We start from the raw sequence: 20,092 nt of genomic DNA, 5'->3' as shown, positions 1-20,092 counted from the left end.
GAGGGAGGGAGGGAGGGAGGAGGAAACTGCTGCAGCGTACAATGTTTACATGCACCGATACGTTGTTGAACACGTCTGCTTACTTATGTCATTAGCTGGAGCTGCTGAGCACACACACACACACACACACACACACACACACACACACACACACACACACACACACACACAGCAGATGATGGCACATGCAGGTACAGAGACACACACACGGAAACAGAGAGGGATGACATAAAGTTGGAGTTTTGGCAGTTAGATACACCCTTTTCATTTTAGATCCTTATCACGTTCAAAGGTTTGTGGTACTTATATCGAACAACTCTCATAAAACAGATAAATAAATGCAAAAAAACACACTTTCAGGTTTGAGCATTTTGTCTCACAAAACTTGAAATGAATATTAAACCCAAAAGGTTTATGTTACCATAAAAATATAATTATATTTTTTACATGGAGAAGTTAAAACATACTTTTGGTAAAGTTGAACCACTTGCATTCTGAGGCTTTGATCATTTTTAAACATAGCGGTGTGGCTCCAGGGTTGGTATGTCAGTCTGTCTGGTGAGTGGTCAGTTCACCGCTTTGGTCCAGACTGAAGCCTTGTCTACACGTGTATATAAATATCTTTTGAAAACAGATATTCTCCGACTCGGTTTAAACAAAAATTCTGTTTACACAACCTTTGTTTTATAAAATATTTCTGCAGAAATGAGAAAGTAAAAACAATTCCAAACAAGCATGCCAGGCCAACAGGTGGCGATAAAGTCTACACCAACGATATGACAAATACCAGAGAAGAACATTCTGAGCATGCATAGTAAGCTAATGCTGCAATCAAAAGTCAGAAGTCGGGATTTCCGAGTCGGTATTCCCGATGCCTCCCAGTGCATCTGCTCTGGAAAAGTCTGTGAACTTCACAAGCAACTACAACCGCTGATTTAACAGATAAGGGCACTTAAAAAGAGACGGGAGGAGTAGGTTCAGATTGCATGGTTGCAAAGACAAAAACACTACATGAAATAAAAAGTGATGAAAGGATAAAAGGTAGTTGTTCACTGTGCAGGCTGCCGTACTGCTGCGGTGTTATCTGTGTTCATGTCGGAGAAGCCCGGCTTCGTGGATATTGAGTTTCCGATAGGGGAATTCCAACTTGGATAACCGTTTCATTGCACTTTTCCATGTCAGAGGTAAAAAAAAAATATCCATATTCATGTAGACAAGGCCTGAAATATCACAACTACTACTTAACTACTTAAATGGATGGATCACGAGCCAAAACAATGAAATCGAAAAGACATAGTTTGATGATGTCGAGAAGTACTGTGGGATCATCAACCGCCATTGCTGATTAAAATCTATCCGACATGACTCAGGCAGACTCATTTGTGAATGAGGTAATGTATTAAAGTTTTATCTGCGTTACATTTAGTCACATTCACATACCTCCTTCCTGGCTCTCTCGAATCATCTGATGTGTCACTGGAAGTTAAAGCATAAGTTGACCAAATAAAAGGCACCGTTACAACTCAATGTCTAACAGAGGTCTAGTCATTTTTAGACATTTTCATGCAGAAATTTACATATTATATCTTTAAGTCTTTTTCCAGTGATAATGACAGTAACAGCTTGAAAGCAATTGAATGTACCACTTATTTGCAGTCTCTAAGTCCAAGTCGAGTTCATTTCCATATAGTAGTAAAATAAACTACATTCAATTGCATTTCCAAAATTGATAGCAATGTAACAACTAGGTATAAATAATATGAAATGTATACAGCGGCTATAATATGCAAAACCGTGGGCTGCTTTTAAATATCTCTCTCATTCAGGCTGGCGTATGTAATCATAAACAGCGTGGGGAGCAGAGCTGCCTCTCACTGTGTCCAGTGTGTCATATACAGCAGATGTGGAGTTGATATCCAGATCCATGTAGACGTCACTGCCGGGGCTGGGAGGCGCAGGTACTGAACCAGCACATCTTCTGCTCTTCTCCTTCTTTACTTCAAGGACTATTACAGCCACCACTATAACAATAACCAACCCAACACAAACACTGACGATCATGATGGAGTATATAAACATTCTTTTGCCTTTGGGTGTCTGGTAATTGTGAAAGATTTGGCCTATGAAGTTCTGTGCATCACAATCATGTGTCAGAGTCGGTACACTGTCCATTTTTGATCCACCGTCAGGGAATTTATCTGACACCCCTCTGAATCTTCTCTGGACTGTGAGGTTGACAGCAGACGAGGGGAGATCTTTGTAGCCAATCATGACACAGACATAACTGCCTGTGTCCTTATTACTGACTGAGCCCAAAGACAAGAAGGGCGAGTTCGCTCTGCTGCCATTTAATTGCAGGCTGTTCTTGTACCAGATGTAGCCTGGGTTGTAGTTCAGATTCACAGCACAGGTGGGGACACAAGTCAGCCTTATCTTCTGACCCTTTGTCACTGTATAATTTGCAACAGGCCCATTCTGTCCCCTAACAAGCTTCTCCACCAGGATGCCAACAGGAGAGTCAAAAATGTGGAGTCTCACACCAGGGACGCCTTTACATGCCACGTGTCGACCCATAAAATTTCTGTAACTGTACGTAAAGTAGTAAATAGATGCATCACTCTTTTTCAAGTCTGCAAGTTTCAGCATGCAGTTATTTGTTCCACGTTCAAGGTAGGTCATTCGGTTCAAATAATTCGGCAAATGTGTCAAGAGTTCAGGTTTCATGTTGGGAGGAGATTTTCTGGACCATCCTGAACTCCAGATGGACGATAATTTTTTGGGGTAGGAGCAGGAAAACTCTATCGATGAGCCTATAAAGCCACAGATCTCTCTGTGTTTGTAGGTCACACACCCAGGTGGTGATAGTCCAACTGAAATAAAACACAAAGTTGGCTGATTAACACAGCTTTCCAACAATAACAGCAATGATGTGATGTGACATGTACCTGTCACAGGAAGCAGCACCAGAAAATAGGCCCAAAATATGCTTCCTGCTGCGTTCGCCCCCATTGGTGCTTCCTTCGAATTCGCTGCACCACAGTAAACAAACAAAAAGGACATACAGGTAAATATATACACTCTTCAGTAGAAAACAGCTTATATTTAGGCACTTGGTGGTAAATCTCGTGCAAAGAATTGCAAAAATTTCCTCAGAGGGGAATAAGGTCCCCAGGGTGCTGTGTGAAGCTAGAGAGGTGGCTACTTAAAGGGGCCTGCAAATATAAACAAACTAACACAGTATGAAATTGTGTTTCTTTATTCAATGTCTTCAGTTGTCAAAATCAGCAAATAAAGATCTTTCTCCTCTGATTAAAATTTCCTCCCCAAAACTACATAGTGCACCTTTAAAGTAGCCATCCAGAAATTGTAAATGTTGCGAAGTTAAACAGTACAAATAACACAAAAAGGCACAAAAAGTTTACATAAGCACAAGCTTTTTAACATATATATATACACATATAAGTATATTCAGATCAGTGAGTCACATTTTCATGTCAAGGACCCCTAAACTAACAAATTAAACCCCTATTCAATAAGATTTTGTCCCAGGGTCCCCCATCAGACAAGAATTTTGCTTTTAGATTGTTTTTTTTACAGAAACTGTATTGCTCATGCTCATGTAGTCTGCCTTTTTTGCTTGTTATAGATGAAATAAAGTTAAAATCAGTTATTCCCTTTTTCCTGCAGCCCCCTGGAACCCAGACCTAACTGTGAGATGAAAAAAAACAAAACAATGGATCATATGGATCATTGCCATGTAATTGCATCTTCATATTTATTTATTTATTTATTTATCTTTTCATAATTGCACTAAAATGTTTCCGGTTTATGTTTATGTGTGGTGTCCTTGAGTGCTTTGAAAGGCGCCTTTAAATAAAATGCATTATTATTATTATTATAAATAAGATAAAAAGATCACACTTACATGTTAGACGGTGGCGTCAGTGATCATGAAAACAACAGAGCAGGTTTTGAGTTTGAATTTGGTTCAGTTCATGACTATGAGGATGTGGAAGCCACTCATTCACACTCCCCACACTCGGCCTCCTCTACCATTACTCACTAGGTCATCAACAGCACATATATGGTCCCTTTACAAAGTGATTTTCAGATTAACAGATGTCCATATTTGACTTGATTGCATCTGTGTTCCACCTCTTTTGCTCTCCACACAGACTGTGTTTACAAAATACAGGAAAGTCTGCTCAAACATGACTGGTCAAAACAGAACAGACCAGAATGCTCTTGTCCCTTGCCCACTAAATCTGTATTCATACGCATATATCCGTTAATAGAGATTAGACAATATTTAACAGTTGAGAAGTTTGCCTCTCCAAATAGCTTGTGTGCAGCCCACATCTGAGAGTTCTGAGGAAGAGCTCCAACAACCAGCTTCCCGTTTACTAACACCAGGGTTACGAGAGACAAGATCTGTCACTAGCTAACACTGACATAGACTCAGCCACGCTCTCTTTTTTTTGTTCTTCTTGTCATTTATTCAGCAGCTTTAGCTCCAGCTGTTTCTCCTGGTCGGTGAAACAACTGAGCAATTAGAGCTAAGCAGAGATGAGAATGGGGATGTCATCTTCCAACATAGCCAGCTATCAACAGCATGAAAATACTAACAGAAAGACAAAAGCAACGAGAATGGATGAGGTTGACACAGCTGTACAAGGTGTTGTACTGTATGTTGACTGGTTGAAATACCATCTCGACGTTCTCCTAGCAACCGCAGCTTTCCTCTTGTGTTGGTGGGCCAAAATGAAACAAAATGGCACTTGAAATGGCTCAGGGGAGTGTCCACACACTGGACTGATTTCTCGATCTGAGAGACTGAATGTGACCAGGCTCTGGTTAATTCCAGCTAAATCTGTTCCGTAATCGTCAGCTGACTATGCAGTAGTCACAGGTATTTTATGGGCTCCAGCTCTAATCAGCAGTGATGGAAAGATATTCTTTTTTTAAAAAATATGTAAAGTAAATAAAGTATATAAAAACGTTACATTGTCTTGGCTTCCATGTCAGTACCAGATCCTTGCTGGCTGCCTGATCAGTACTACACATGTACAACTCTCACCTGAGATGAGAGGAGAGCAAGATATCTCACTCTAGCTTTAGCTACGTCCATCATTCGCTCTGGACAGCGCTCGCTGTGAAAATAGAGTTACACACATGTGGTTGATATTCTCAGGATGCCTCCTTACCCACAACATACTGCACATTGCCTGCATGCCCAGGCAGGAGCTCTTTCACGAGCCAGACCGGGAACATCTTAGCCGCTGCCAGACCAGTGAGATTTGAGTAAGTGCTGAAACAGTCATGAGTGGTGTCAGTGCAATATGTCACATATCTTAAATGCACGATACGTCATTTCTGCCGCTAGGACCTCTCAATTATAAACGATGAAAACAGAAGACGTAGTTTTATGATGTCGTGAAGTAGCGTGGGATCATGGGATTTGTTGTGTTCATTGTTTAACAAGCAAACACTAAAATCTATCTGATGTAGCAGAAATGTTCACAGACGAGGAAATCACATTGAGTCACGTTCGCTGACTTCCTTCCTCATTATCTGACTCTTTCCTGGTAGTAAGAGTGACAGGCGACCAAATGAAACACGCCGTTACCTTAAATAAAATTAGGATTTCTCTGGGTTTCAAAATTGTTGGAAACATGTTGGATAAAGTACACAAATCAACAACATATATAGCAAAGATCTAGTTGTTTTTTGACATTTTAATGTGGAAATGTTACATATTATATTTTCAATGAATATGCCAATTAGGTTATATTTACTTTGACCCGTGTGCATCATTACATGCTCATGATTATTTTTTAGGTTAAATAACCCTGATGGGAGAATTACACTCAGGCAATAGATGTTTAACAATAACAATATGCTGAATTGATATGTTGTGGACATAAAAGACAAAACTACAATATTACTGATGCAACCATCCCAACACTTCCTGTGTTACCTCCAAACTAAAATCCCTAATACTTCCTGTTAATGAATACTTTGTACTTTACTGTCTTTTAACGGACAGATAGTGTGTTTTACCCCAAGGACATACTGTACATTGAAATTAACTAATTAGACATTATTTCCTATATTTTGATTTAATTGGTAAGAAGTTATGTGAATAATGTAATGATAAAGAAAAAACTTAAAGCCTGTTAAAGTGAGCGAAAGACTTGGAACTCAATTTAGATAGATAATGAGATAAACTAAAAAATTAATTACACTTTTAGCAGCAAAGTAGAGTGAAATGCTTTTGATTGAAAGATCCAATCAGAGACAAGAAATCTTTACTTTTAATTGTCCAATGTAATTTTTGGTTCAAAAAAATCCTGAGTGTTCGGGATTTGCACGACAGTAACTGGAAAAAGACTGGAGCTGAGAGGCTGCACTCATTACTTACTGGATATTTGATTGTACAGTGCTGTTATACAAGCCCTGTTTTTATTTGTGGACATGTTTGCATGATAAAAACAAACATCCAGTTCTTTCAGGGAGGACAAAGATGGATTTCGGCAGTGAAGGGACAGCGTTAAACTAATAGCAGGCTCATGAAACCCCTCCTCATTTTCTCCAGCAGCGTACATGCAGACATCATCATTTTGGGATACGGGGAAATGATGCACTAAAATGGCCTCGTATTCCTCGGCTGTTATGAAGCCATACAAAGGAAGCGTTGGACCCAATAGACTCTTATGACACCATGAAGACAGCTCATTAGATCACCCTCCTGTCTGTTGCTCAGGGCTCCGGGTTTTCAGGTCCTTCCACCGACTGCATCTTTGTGTGCTGGCCTTGGTAATCGTGGGTTTGTGAATGGCAGCCCTGAATACCATCTTAGCAATGCTCACACCGTACAGTGTTGGTTGACACCGTGGCACCGACGGGTTGAAGGGTTGATTAAAATCTGTGGTCAAATTTGACACCGTATTTCTATAAATTGGATCAGATTTGCTGTTAGAGTAAATGTTTGTCTCTCTATGAGCTCTGACTTGAAACCACTTTAACTCTTGGCCCTTTCATCCATTAAATTAATGCATGATAATATTTTTTAGCTTTTGTGGGTGTTACACATGTAGTTTTTCATAAAAATCACATCCTTATAAGTGCTCTTTTATGACCAAAATGTCATGTTTTAATCTTTTTTATATTTATGACAGCCCATTCTTTAGACCAAACAGGGTCACAGGTTTATTTTCTCAACCCACAGCAATTCATCCAGCCCTTTACTGAAAGCAAAAACATGAAAATTATTCAATCATGGGAACACAACAGCACAATAACGGCTGAGATTTTTCGTTTTATAGTGCTCAAGGACACTAATAAAGAAAAATAAAAAAATATATCTGCACTGTCCCGTTCAGTTCAGACAATGCAGCTCTGAAGACTGATGGATCTAAATAGGCACTTGATAGTGAGAGTAAAGGTCAGGTCAGCCATGTGCCGGATTAGACAATTATTTGAACATCTTCTATAAATGTTTAATAGCAAGAACCTATTCATGCAAAATGTGAGTGTGAACCTTTATTCTTATTATTCTTATTGATTTATCCAAACATCAGTTTGAGAAATAAACATTTGAAACCAAGGTTACTCAGTGTTTTTGGGTGCTTTTTCACACCTGAAAGTCGCATTTCGAGAGGAATTGTCAATTTTATACAATTTGACAAAGTTCAGTCATGTTTGTTTATTTAGTTGTTTAGACCTAAAAAATCCATCAATGAAAATCTTTCTCTTCTTATTAAAATGTCTTCCTGAAAAACTACATAGTGCACCTTTAATACTAGAGAAGAAGTATTTATTGACATGCACATAAAGATGAAAATTTGTGAATAGTCTTTGGCAATTAGACCCCATCATGACGTCATCGTACTATAAGGAGTCAATGAAGCAGTGCGTGGTGTAGGATCCCCCTGATGGAGTCTAGACACTGTTGGTGGTGACTAGATGAAGTGAATAGCTGGGATCTGGATGGATGTGAAGAGGAGTGGGCTTCTGATGAGTTTAGGCGCTGGAGGTGAATGGGGTGGAAGACGAACGCGACGATGCAGCAGAGAGGAGAACAATTTTAAAGTTTGGCAGCAATGATATGATTGGTTGAGAAAGACTGGCATAATCTGGTTGGTTAAACTGAAAGAGTAATCACCAATAGTCAGCTGATTATGAAGGAAGCGTGAGTAGATGGAGAGAGAGAACTATGAATAATGAGAAACATACGGATAGTCTTCCTGTAACTTCATTACATTAGATTACATTGATGCTAGATCATGCAAATTCACTAGCTGATCATCTTTCATTTCACTGCAGTCAGAGGCATTGGTATCAGTCAGTTACATTAGAGTTGTGTTGCCCTCCACCTGTATATGCCCATTTTCAATTTGTGCAGAAAATTCGAAAAAACATCAAAATATTGCAAAACAGTTTTTTACGCTTGGCTGAGGTGGAAATGTGGGTTCAGCAATAAAAGCAAAATGCGACAAAGTGCTACGGAAACAGACTTAGCGAACAAATCATGACGATGGCATGAAGCATGTGACTTAAATGTGGAGAAGTTTGTGCTTTCTTTTCGCAGATTTTCTCAAAATTGGATTAAAACTTCTACTAAATTTGATGGAAACCTTATTATTGCTGTGTTGTTTGTTCACTTTTCTTCCAAGCTGAGCGCATTCCAGTTCATAATGCTGTGATGTTCAGCGCTGAAATTCACGACAGCACAAAACTAGGCCTACACAATCACTGTTTATAAGGTTACTAGCTCAGTAACCATTGTTAAGCAACAGAATCAATAATAGTAATAGTAATAGTAATCACAGCTGAGAGCAGTGAGACAATCTCCACTACCAAACATACTCTTTTCAGCCGAGCACTCACTCAACCCTACCAGCTACTGATGGTGATGGTTTCCTGCATTTAACATGGTCCTACCCCACAACATATTTCAATAAATTATCATGTTACTTTCACACAGCACTGGCCAGTTAAGATTATTCCTCTGCAAACAATGAAAATCAAGAATAAACTACTAAATTAATTTATTCTTGAGGCGATGGCAGTGTCAAGCCTGTGAAAACTGAACCAAACACCAACTGTTATTCAGGGCAGAAGCAATTCAATCTGGTTTGAGTTTATATCTCTATGTGCATGTAATTTGTGCCGCAGTTGATCCGAGCACAGTGTAAACACATTTTAATACACTGAGGGGAGAGAGTGACGTGGTAGCGCACACTTTAGTCTCTTCTCTCTCCATGTCTTTCCTCCCGCTCTTTCCCCTCTCTCAGAAACTTTTGGTATGTTGATGGATGTGGCACACTCAGCAATATTTCAAGGTATGATGGAGGTGCAAAAAAAAAAACCCTTTTGTGGCAAAACAAACAGGCTTCGAGCTGCTTAGGCTCGTGTTGACAAATGGGGAGGGAGCATTAAGTACAGTCAGAAATGGCGATGTGAATCCCCTGAAGAATAGAGAGAAAAATCTGACTACTTGGTTCGACCATAACCATAAGGCTGGGTAAATCTCACTGAGACACACACACACACACGCAGTCCTTTGATGAGCCTGAGGCCTAGAGGGAATAATGGTTAGCAACCTGAAAAATGCCCTCATCACAAAAGGCCTCCGACAGTAATAAATGAAATAGTTGAGCCAAACACATTAATCCATGCCGGTGCTTTTGTGTGTGTGTATGTGTGTGCGTGTGTGTGTGTGTGTGTGTGTGTGCCTGCCTGTGTGTGTGTGTGTGTGTGTGTGAGTATGAGGGTGTTTCCGTGTTTATCCCTGTTTTGGTATCTATGAGTACATGCACTCATGCATGCATACAAGCTTGTATATGTGTGTTTGTGTGTGCACGCGCACATGTGTGTGTGTAAAGAGAGACAGCTGCTTTAGCGTAAGAAAGTGAGAGGTAGTAACACATTGTCAAAGCAAATACTCTCGCTGTCACTCTCTTTAGGCTACGTTCACACGCTGTTTACGTGTGAAAACAATGTGCGTCCACACTAGTGTTCTCAGCTAGCAGAGACCTCAATTAAATTCTACAATAATTATGAAGTTGTCAAATGAAATCAACATAAAAACAGACTGACAACACCTGTATTGAGACCATTATAACAAGGAAGATTAAAGGAGACATATTTGTGTTCATTTTCAGGTTCAGAATTTTATTTTGGGTTACTACTAGAATAGATTTACACGAGTTTTCTCATACTGTCCAGTGCTGCAGCTCTGTATTCACCCTGTCTATTTAAGGCCCCTCCTGAATACCCAGTCTCCTCTGATTGGTCAGCTCACACATGCCTGACCAGCACCACAAACAACAACAGAGCAGCTGTGCTGAATCAATTCTTATATGTCAAACTAGAGATTCTGTTGGTGCGGACTTTGACCCTTTTTAACTTTCAAGATCTTTTACATCCACAAGCACCTTTATAAAACTCTGAAGGAAAGGAAAAAAAACAAAAACCATAACAGGTCTCCTTTAATACATTAACTGTTCATTGTTGACTGTACATTTACCTGACGAGGACCTTGTCTTATACTATTTTAACACCAAAATTAGCAGCTATATACAGGGTTTTTAAACACAGGTAACCCTGATAAAAATTGATTGAATCCCCTCCTATTGCCTAGACCTGTTTGCCTTTTTTTTCTGTGTGTCACATTCGACGTCAAAAACATGCTGGAGAACAGGGAACAGTAGTGAGCAGCATGGAGGCCAGCGACAATGACAGCGACAATCTTTCACTTCAGTCTCTCTTTCAAACTCAACGCAGACTAAACAATAATTGGGCGCAGTTAAAAATCTTCATCCACTGATTTTACGCCTAAACAAACTAAAAAAACAAACTCTTCATTTTCATGACTGAATAAACTGAATAAACAAACCTTTAGGACAACACAATTTCATACTGTTTTACATACTTGTTTATATGTGGCGGACCCTGCCACCTTTCTAGCTTCAAACAGTGTTCTGGGGACCTTATTCTCCTCTGAGAACAGCTTGTTTATTCAGTTATGAAAAAGATAAATATTACTGAGTTTGCTTTATTGCCTCATTAATGTTGTAAATATTAAAATTCTGAGATCAAATTTCTTCTCTAAAACTACCCCTTTAAAGGAAGGGTTTGATGGAAATACAATTATTTTCTCCTTGGCAGAGAATAAGAAGAAAAGATTGACCAATGCCAATTTCATATGTGCATTCAAGACGTGCCTTACTCTGCCTCTGATTGGTTGTTATGTTCAGGCATAAGGAATGAGATCAGTTAGGGAAAGGGAATGAATACCAGGGTTAGAGGTAGAGTAGGACAGGTCTCAGCAGCCAGTTAGCTTTTCTGTGCACAAAAATTGAAAACAGCCACACTGGCTCTTCTGAAAGGTAACACAATCCGCTCGGCTGCTGCATCGATATACACACACCAGTTTACTCATCATAGCTACTACTCAGAATGCAAAAACATTTGTACTTCTTGTGTGGTTCTGGATGAGTTTGCTGAAGTCTGATCTCAGCTTGGACTTAGAAAACACAAATATTTAGGTCTGAACACTATTGAGTTGCACTATAGGATCCAACATTTTGGGAGCTTGGACCAGTCGTCCACCAAACTTCTTCTGTCTTGATTCTGTAACTTAATGGGTTTGATTGCTAAATCGGAGTAGCCACAGACAACCAGGCTCGCATCACTGTTTTTTAGTTGAGTTTACCTTATCCACACTAAAATCCTTGGTCTGTGTTTTCAGATGTATCCACCCTGAGAAGCTTCATTTTCAGGTGTCAATAATTGCAGCGACAGAGCCTCCTTAGTGTTGACATTCTCTCTCTTGTCCCCCCTCCACGACATCTCTCATCCATTTGTGCGTGTTTGGCCTCCCGCTTCTTCTCCTCCCACTCTTACTTTTCTCATCTCCATCACTTTCTAAACTGTATACATTTCCTGTCTTTCTTTGTGTCTAAACTGTGTATTTTTAGTCACCATTTGGCCTCACCTTGTTCTTCCCCTCGTTCTCTTCACCTTCGCTCTGCCTCTCTCTCTCTCTCCAAACTGTGTATATTTGGGTCTGTCTGTGGGGAGTCAGGGGTCATTATTAATCTTGCTAGCTCTCCTAGCTTCAGGCAGAACAGCAGGGCAGCATCTGTGTGTGTGTGTGTGTGTGTGTGTGTGTGAGAGAGAGAGAGAGAGAGAGAGAGAGAGAGAGAGAGAGAGAGAGAGAGAGAGAGAGTGAAAGGAGTGGCTGAGAATGAGTCAGTTACGCTGTGTGAGTTAAGGTGTGTGAGAACATGTTTTTGTGAGTGCACCGTCCGTACGCCGTTTAGGTGTGTGTGTGTGTGTGTGTGTGTGTGTGGGTGTGTGTGTGTGAAGGAGAGAGAGGGAAAGTGCATCTTGCCATGATGGATCATGAGAGACCCACATTCTTAATGCACACTTGCACAAGACAGACACCCATGAGAAATGAAGGGGAGAGAGGGGGGAGGGAGAGAGAGAGGTGATGAGGAAACAGAGTGAGAGAGAGAAAGAGAGCAGGGAGAGTCCCGGTTCCTCCTGAACTCATTAACCGTTGTCCTCTCCGCCCTCCCTCCCGCACTCCCACAATGCCGAGCAGCGGCGTGCATCAATAATGCCGGTGACAGCACGAGGGGGACGGGTCAGACAAGCAACCGCCATCTCCCTGGCAACCACCACTACGGCCACCATTGCCACGACAACAATTGCCGAGCGCACACAGGGGGTATCCCCCTTCCCCGCTGGCCCAGCTCCCCTCCTGCAGCCGCCGCACAGCGAGGGCCGCCGTGCCTGCTGCTGCTGGATCAGAAGCAAGCTAAATCCGCAGCACGGCTCCGGCATAGGATGAGGCGAGAAAAAGCTGACTGATCTCGATTCTGAGGTGAACTGAATGGACAGGAGATTCAATCTGAGCCGAGTTTAGGAGAATTATTCAACAATTCAAGAGGAGGAGGAAGGGGAAGGGATGTTCTCGGAGTAGAAATCCTAAAAGGAGTCACCTTAGCTGCTCTGTGAGGCTACCTGCATGGAAGGCAATTTTAAAAGAATAGCGGCCCTTCATTGTCAAAAAGCACGTATACATGCAGAACTAATTCATAAAAAACAATTGTTCTTGATTGTTAAACCAGCATTAGCTCATATTTTTGACATTAACACTGCATGAAATGACTCTGTAATGTGAAGGGATTCGCTCATAATGCTGAAATCAGGGAGAAGAAAATTCCAACTCTGCAGCTCTCAGAGCTTTTTAGCCGCTCTTCGTTCATTGTTTTGGTTTTGCTGACCACATCTTCACTGTCTGAGCTGCTCCCATCTTTCCTCCATAGGCTGCTGTTTGGCAAAAAAAACCTCTGATAAACCTGACAGGCTGAGGAGGCAAATATTTTGCCCAGGAGTTGGTGGAAGCCATGGAAAAAGAACAAACTGAGAAATAAGAGCAGACTGAATGTTGGACTTCACCAGGTGCCCAGAAACTTGACTTAAAATGATGTCAGCTGGATGTGTCAGTACACACTGGCCATCAATTGTGATGTTGTTGCAGAGCATGGACATACATGTGTAATAAGAACTGGATGCAGTGTCGGAGGCAGAGTCCCGTTCATTCAACATCCGGATATAAAAAAATATGGATCTCGAGCACGGCTTCCATGTGAGCACTAGAGACTCCTGCTGTCCAAGCGAGCTAAATTCCGGTTTAGCCCTCCACCAACTTGAAACCGGTCTAAAATGATTTAATCATACGTCTCTTCCAGACTCTCCAAATGTTATCAGACCAAATGGAACAATTTCTGACGGTGAAACGAGTCATTTCAGCGGGGTTGTGACACCGGAAAAACTTTATCCTCCATTTTACATCTGCTTCTTTAACAATTTAAGTTTATGGGAGAACTTTCTGGGCCAGTAAGCATCATGTGACGTGACTACACGGTTTGGCCACTATGTTTGGCTTCAAAGCCTGGCAGTCTTCCTTGGGGCTTGTTACAGCAGCATACAGATCTGTTCTGCCCCCTAGTGGCGAATATTCTACGCAGCTTTGTTTGCAATTTATTTGACAACTTGAATGGAAGACAATGAGTCTCAAATACAGTGTTAAAGTCCTGCCACGCTGCTTCATTTCCACAAGCTTCGGCTCCATACCATGGAGGTTTTTTCTTGATTTTTCAGAATGTGAAATATTGGCGAGTATTCTATCCAATTTCAAAGCTGAATGTACATTCTAATAAAGTCTAAACACCTATTGTTTGTACCAACTTTGTGTGCATTCATCACTCCCAACACAGCTCCTGTTAGGTTTTGGCAGCATGTCAGTGTCAAAGCTTTCAAATACACTGCACGTTTCTGTGAATCACCATTTTGTAATCCAACAAGTTTAAAGTTTTTTGTGAGCGTCTAATGAGGCCTGGTTGCCTGCTTTTTTGTTTTTTACACACTCCTTTTTACATTTTAAATAAATGTGCCCTGATTGCACATAGTTGAATAACTTGGAGACGGATTCTGTTATTTGGTTTGCTGAGAGAGTTTTTTTTTTACAGCATTTTTACAACATCAATCACATTGTCCAAATTGATAAAATCATGATAAAAACAAACAGAATCAGGCAGCGAGCGTTGCAACTAAAATAGATGTTGTTTTTTTTAGCAACTAATCACTGACGGCAGCTGTAGCTACTTATAACCACGAAGACAAGCTGCAACGGACTGGAAATGGGCAAAAAATAAAATTCAAAACCCACACCAATTCAGTTCAATTCTGGTTTCTTCATGAGAGGACAGAGGATCCATTAACCTATGTTGCCGGGGAGGAATAAAAACAAATGAAGCCTTGTGCAGAAGCATGGACAGGATTTGAACGCTGATGCGTGTTTGTGTCATAACGGGTTGTAATAAAGACCACTAAAGTATCCCTTACACAGCTAGTTTTCACAGCCCGTGCTGTCACATTTTCCTCTCGGCTTAAAGACCAAAGTTTGGGCCACTACAACTGTGTTTGTTACGGCGGTTCATCTCAGCCACATTCAATACTGCCACACTAAAGAGAAACTGTGTTTGAAAGGCTTAAAGGTCCTGTTTGTAAGAAAAGTTGATTTTTGAGACTCGTTTTTTTCTTACAAATAGGTCCTTTAGAAATAGAATTTTGTTTTCTGAACTGCAACTGTGTTTTACATTTTAATACGTCATATAGATAGATAGATAGATAGATAGATAGATAGATAGATAGATAGATAGATAGATAGGAGCCAGAGGCTGTACTCTCACACACCAGATTTGATTAAGCCTTACCTGTTAATCTTTAGTCATATAATTAATTCAAAAAGGTTAATGGCCCTGTCACTGCAAAACTGCACATATAACATAGACAAGCGTTTGCACGTGTGTGTGTGTGTGTGTGTGTGTGTGTGTGTGTGTGTGTGTGTGTGTGTGTGTGTCCAGCACAGAGGCAGAGTGAAGCGGCTGGCTGTTTTATGAAGAGAAAATGAAGAAACAGAGACACACAGGCGATGAAGTCAAATAACCGGAAGCTCCTCGCTCAGAGACGTCGACGCTGAGTTAAATATCATATCTAATCATCGTGTTTTTTTTCGTGTTTTCGGCCCGTGAAGAGGGTCGCTGCGAAATGTCAGACCTGAGTTCGCGCGCCTCCTCATAGATGCGGAGCGGCGGCGGCGGCGCGGCTGCCCGCGCGAGCCCACGGAGCTCGCGAGAGGGATATTTCCTCTCCTCTCGGACGGAAAAACAAGGCAGAGGAGGGGGAGGAGCTGGTCGCGGCGGCTCGGCGAATGACGCAGCGAGAAGCGCCACAGGCGGGCCTTGAGTGCGGGGTCTCGACCAATGAGAGCTCGAATGAGGGTCCGCGCCCCCACGTGGGCTCAGAGCTCCAAACAACAACGCGCGGGCTTTAGGCCAATCACGGCCGCGCGAGGTGTTAATCTTGACGCGGATTGGCTCGCTGCTTTTCACAGAGTCCCCTCACTCATCACGTTCAGCCCGTTGTTGTTAACTCTTTCCTACCACACAGGAAGGAGCTGCTCTGCCCATAAAACACAAACCCGCACTGTAATAGCCAAATGTGAATTAATGAATGATTCAGAGGCGGTTTGTTTTTAGAAACGCGATACATCAGTTAATCCGGACTGTTTCAAAGCCTCGTTTCAGACACATTTAAAGAAAAGCGAGGGTAATATACTGTACTATAGTTGGAGCACATGGGGCGACCAGAGCAGCGCTGCAGCGTTGCCCTGATCATAATCAAATCAGCATGCAAGAAAACCAATGAGATTAAAAGCACATGAGAAATGCATGCTTAGCATTGAGGTATAACCCACATTCACACATTCAGGCTCTAAAACTGACTGGAAATTATTGAATCTGGAGGGGGGGTCGCTCCGATCCCCTCCCAGCCCTCTCGTTTTAATTGCACTGATGTTTTACAGTTGATAACGCTTCACGTGTTGTTGACGCCTTTCGGTTTCTGAGAGTCCCCCCCCCTACACAAAAAAAGAAGACATTAAAAAGCAGCCATTTTAAATAGCACTAAAGTCCTTCCCTCCTACGCTATGCAGTCACACAGGCACCAACATTGACAAACCAAGCATCAATCTTCTCCCTCTCTCTCTTTTTTTAACCTCCAAAAAATATATAGGCAAGGCTCTCATAAAGGAGCCAGAGCAGAAGGCTGACATCGCCCCTCAGTGGTGGTATTGGGGATTACACTTGCGAGTGCGCCAGGTGTGTGTGAGGATGTTTCAGCATTCATAAATAAGTAAAAATCAGCCTTTAAAAAACATAGCTTTATTTGTATCATGAACAGGGGCGGATGAGTCCCCAACCCACTACTACTACTACTACTACTGACAGCAGAGACCTGAGCAAGGCTTCTTCATCCTGTCCATCCCAAAAGAGAAGCGAGAAGAAAAGAAGAAAAAGTGAAATGAGAAGAGGGTAGTTGGATGTTAACTGAATAGGAAGACTTTTATATTGGAAACAGACGTCAAAGTGTGTGAGTGAGTCGAAAAACGTCCTGCTTTTTAAAGATGCGCTATGTAGTTTTGCAGAAGATGTTTTAAGATGGTCATTGAGTGATTGTTTATGCCTAAACAATCAGTCAATAAACAAACTCTCTTTGTTTTCATGACTGAATAAACACACTGACCTTAAAGGACACCACAAGTTTGTACTGTTTTACTTTGTTTACATTTGGTGGACCCTGCCACCTTTCTAGCTTCAGACAGTGTTCTGGGGACCGTATTTTCCTCTGAAAACAGCTTGTTTATTCAGTTATAGAAAAACGTTTGTATCATTACCTCATTAATATTGTAAATATTAGAATTCTGAGTTTGAATTTCCTGTCCAAAACTACATAGTGCCCCTTTAATGACATTTCAGTCAGATAGCAATTGCAGTTTCTTTGCTGAAGTACTTGTGGATGTTCTCAGACTTAGTTTTTGGCTGTTCTCAACCTTATTCATGTAAAAGTTAAACATGTGTCTGCACAAATATCGCTGGAAAATAAGAAACACGAATTCAGAGGAAACAAGTAAGAGCCATTTTAATAAGTGGCAGGTTTTTTTTTTACTAATGCAGGCACCCTTAAATCTCAAATATGACAAATAGATCTGAAAGTACTCAGAAAATACAAAAAAAATCAGTGTTTTCTTCCACTTTTCCCTTTGATTTCCCTTAGATAGTCATGTTTAATTGGGTTAAACAGGTTGTGATGTAATGCATACTCCCAGTGTCCCAAGTATAAATTTGTGTCCTGACACAAGTTGATTTTTTTTACTGGAACAGATTCATTTTGTGTCAGCGAAGAGAGGAAGGAAACAGACAAAGATGTGAACAAAGCCAGACAGCGGCGAAACCTCTTACAGCTTGTTTTGGCATGCTTTTGCGACGGCAACAACAAGGACAACCAGTGGACTCAGAGATTGATCCAGCTGATCTCTCTTTCATTCAGTTCACAACCTCTGGAATTGAACCTAAGACGAGAGAGGGGAGGAGAAGGAGGTGGAGGGAGAGAGACTTAAAGGGAAAAAAAGGGGGGAAAAAGGATGACTGGAGGAGGAAATTGAGGAAAAAGCATGGAAGGAGGAGTGAATGTATTTGTGGATGTGTGTGTGTGGGAGGGAAGGAGGAGGACACTGTGGGGTACGAGGCAGCACCCCGCAGTCCCAAGTAATGGCAGAATAGAACTTAATAGGGTAGAAAAAGGCTGGAGGCTGTTAACTCAGAAACGGTCATTTTGAATTCCCCATTCTCTCCCTCTGTCACTCCCTTCCCTCTCATCCCTTCTTCCATGCACCTTCTATATCTTTAACTTGGATTCCTATCCCTGCCTGCCTGTGTAATTTGCCGGTTCCCCCTCTGTCTCCATGCACCCTTAACCCATCTCCCACCGTTCACCTTTCACATTTCCACCCTCCTCCCCCCCTTCACCTCCTTCTCTTGTTCTTCATCTGCTTCTCCACCACCTCTCTCTCTCTCTCCATCCATCCTTCCCTGCCTCATCTCTCCCTTCCCCTCTCACCTCCCTCCTCCTCCTCCCTCTGTGTCTCCTTGGAGGAGGTGTAATGATAGCTATTTGAGTGTCATCAGAGGACCGCCGTAATGGCTTCTAAAGCACCATCCCACGGTTGCCACGGTGAACCTGGCACAGCCGCCGTCCCAGAATAAGGGGCGAGGAAAAAAAAAAACATCTGGTTGGCTATCGACAGGCGTCACCGCGCAGACGGCAGCAGGAGTGTCGGCACATCAGCAGACGATGACGCAGCCCCCGGGGGCCACAGAGAGCGAGCTAATGATGCGTGGGATAGGATACATATGAGGAGGAAGTACAGTAATAGTGATAATAGTGATAGTAATGAAAATAATAGCACTGATAACAATAACAGCATATGACTTTTTTGATTTGTGAGCACTGTCTGTTTTGTCCCACTATCTCTAGTGTGTTTATATGTGTGTGTGCATACATGTTTGTGTGTGTATTCATGGTTTTAAATAGGAAAAACAGAGAAAAAGAGAGAGACGTTTCTCTGAAGAGGATTTCAGGAATTCAAATGTGATGGTCTGATTTGTAAGTCGCCTGTGTTTTTTTTTAAAGATAAGGACTTGTCAGAATACACTAGTATGCATACACATGTGCACCTTGCAGATCCTCTTACCAGTAGGAGGATCAGATCCAAGTAGAGAAGCAGATCCAATTATAGTGATCTGATTTATCAACATTATTAAGTATGTTGATGAACAGACAGGTAGGATAGAGTGTTTTGTGAAGTGTTTTTGTCCTGATGCACTTTATAAAGCACATGTGACCATATTGTACCCAGCTAACACCCCTAAATTTCCATTTAATGTATTAGTTTTTAATGTCAAGTGAATTGAAATTGTACATTTTAAAAGAAAACCTATAAGCTGCCGTTCTTGAGGATGATTTTTTTAGGGTCCAAATCCAACTAGCGCTGAAACGATTAGTCGATAAGTTGTCACCCATCAAATCAATCGCCAACTATTTTGATAATCGGTTAATCGGTTTGAGCAATTTTAAGAAAAAAGGCACAATTGTCTGACTCCAGCTTCTTAAATGTGAATATAATGTTTTTTTTACTCCTCTATGACAGTAAACGGAATATATTTGGGTTGTAAACAAATCATGACATATGAGGACGTCAGCATGGGCTTTAGGAGACAATGACCATCATTTTATAGCCCAAACAAGTAATCAATTCCTCAAGAAAATGATCGACAGATTAATCTGCAATGTCTGCAGAACATGAACGCCCTCTGAAGGTTAAGCAATTAAGCTTAATGTAGTACATCAGTATGATGTGATGTTAAATTTATGTATAGTAAAAATAAAAATAATATATTTGTCCTTGTCTTTTGGCTAATTAACTACTTGTCATCATTTTCACCAGCAGGTTTGAATAAAGTGTCATTAAATATTTTTCTTGTATTTCAACAACAGATATCAATTGCTACAACCTTTTAATGAGCACATTCTTTATCATTTGGCCTTTAATGTTAAAAACATACACATACATGTGGCAGCATCAACTTAAAGGGGCTCTGTGGAGCTTCTG

The sequence above is a fragment of the Pagrus major genome, chromosome 20 (genome assembly GCF_040436345.1).
Source record: "Pagrus major chromosome 20, Pma_NU_1.0".
Taxonomy (NCBI): Eukaryota; Metazoa; Chordata; class Actinopteri; order Spariformes; family Sparidae; genus Pagrus; species Pagrus major.
The sequence above is the reverse complement of the archived record's forward strand: the minus strand, read 5'-3'. Positions refer to the sequence as shown.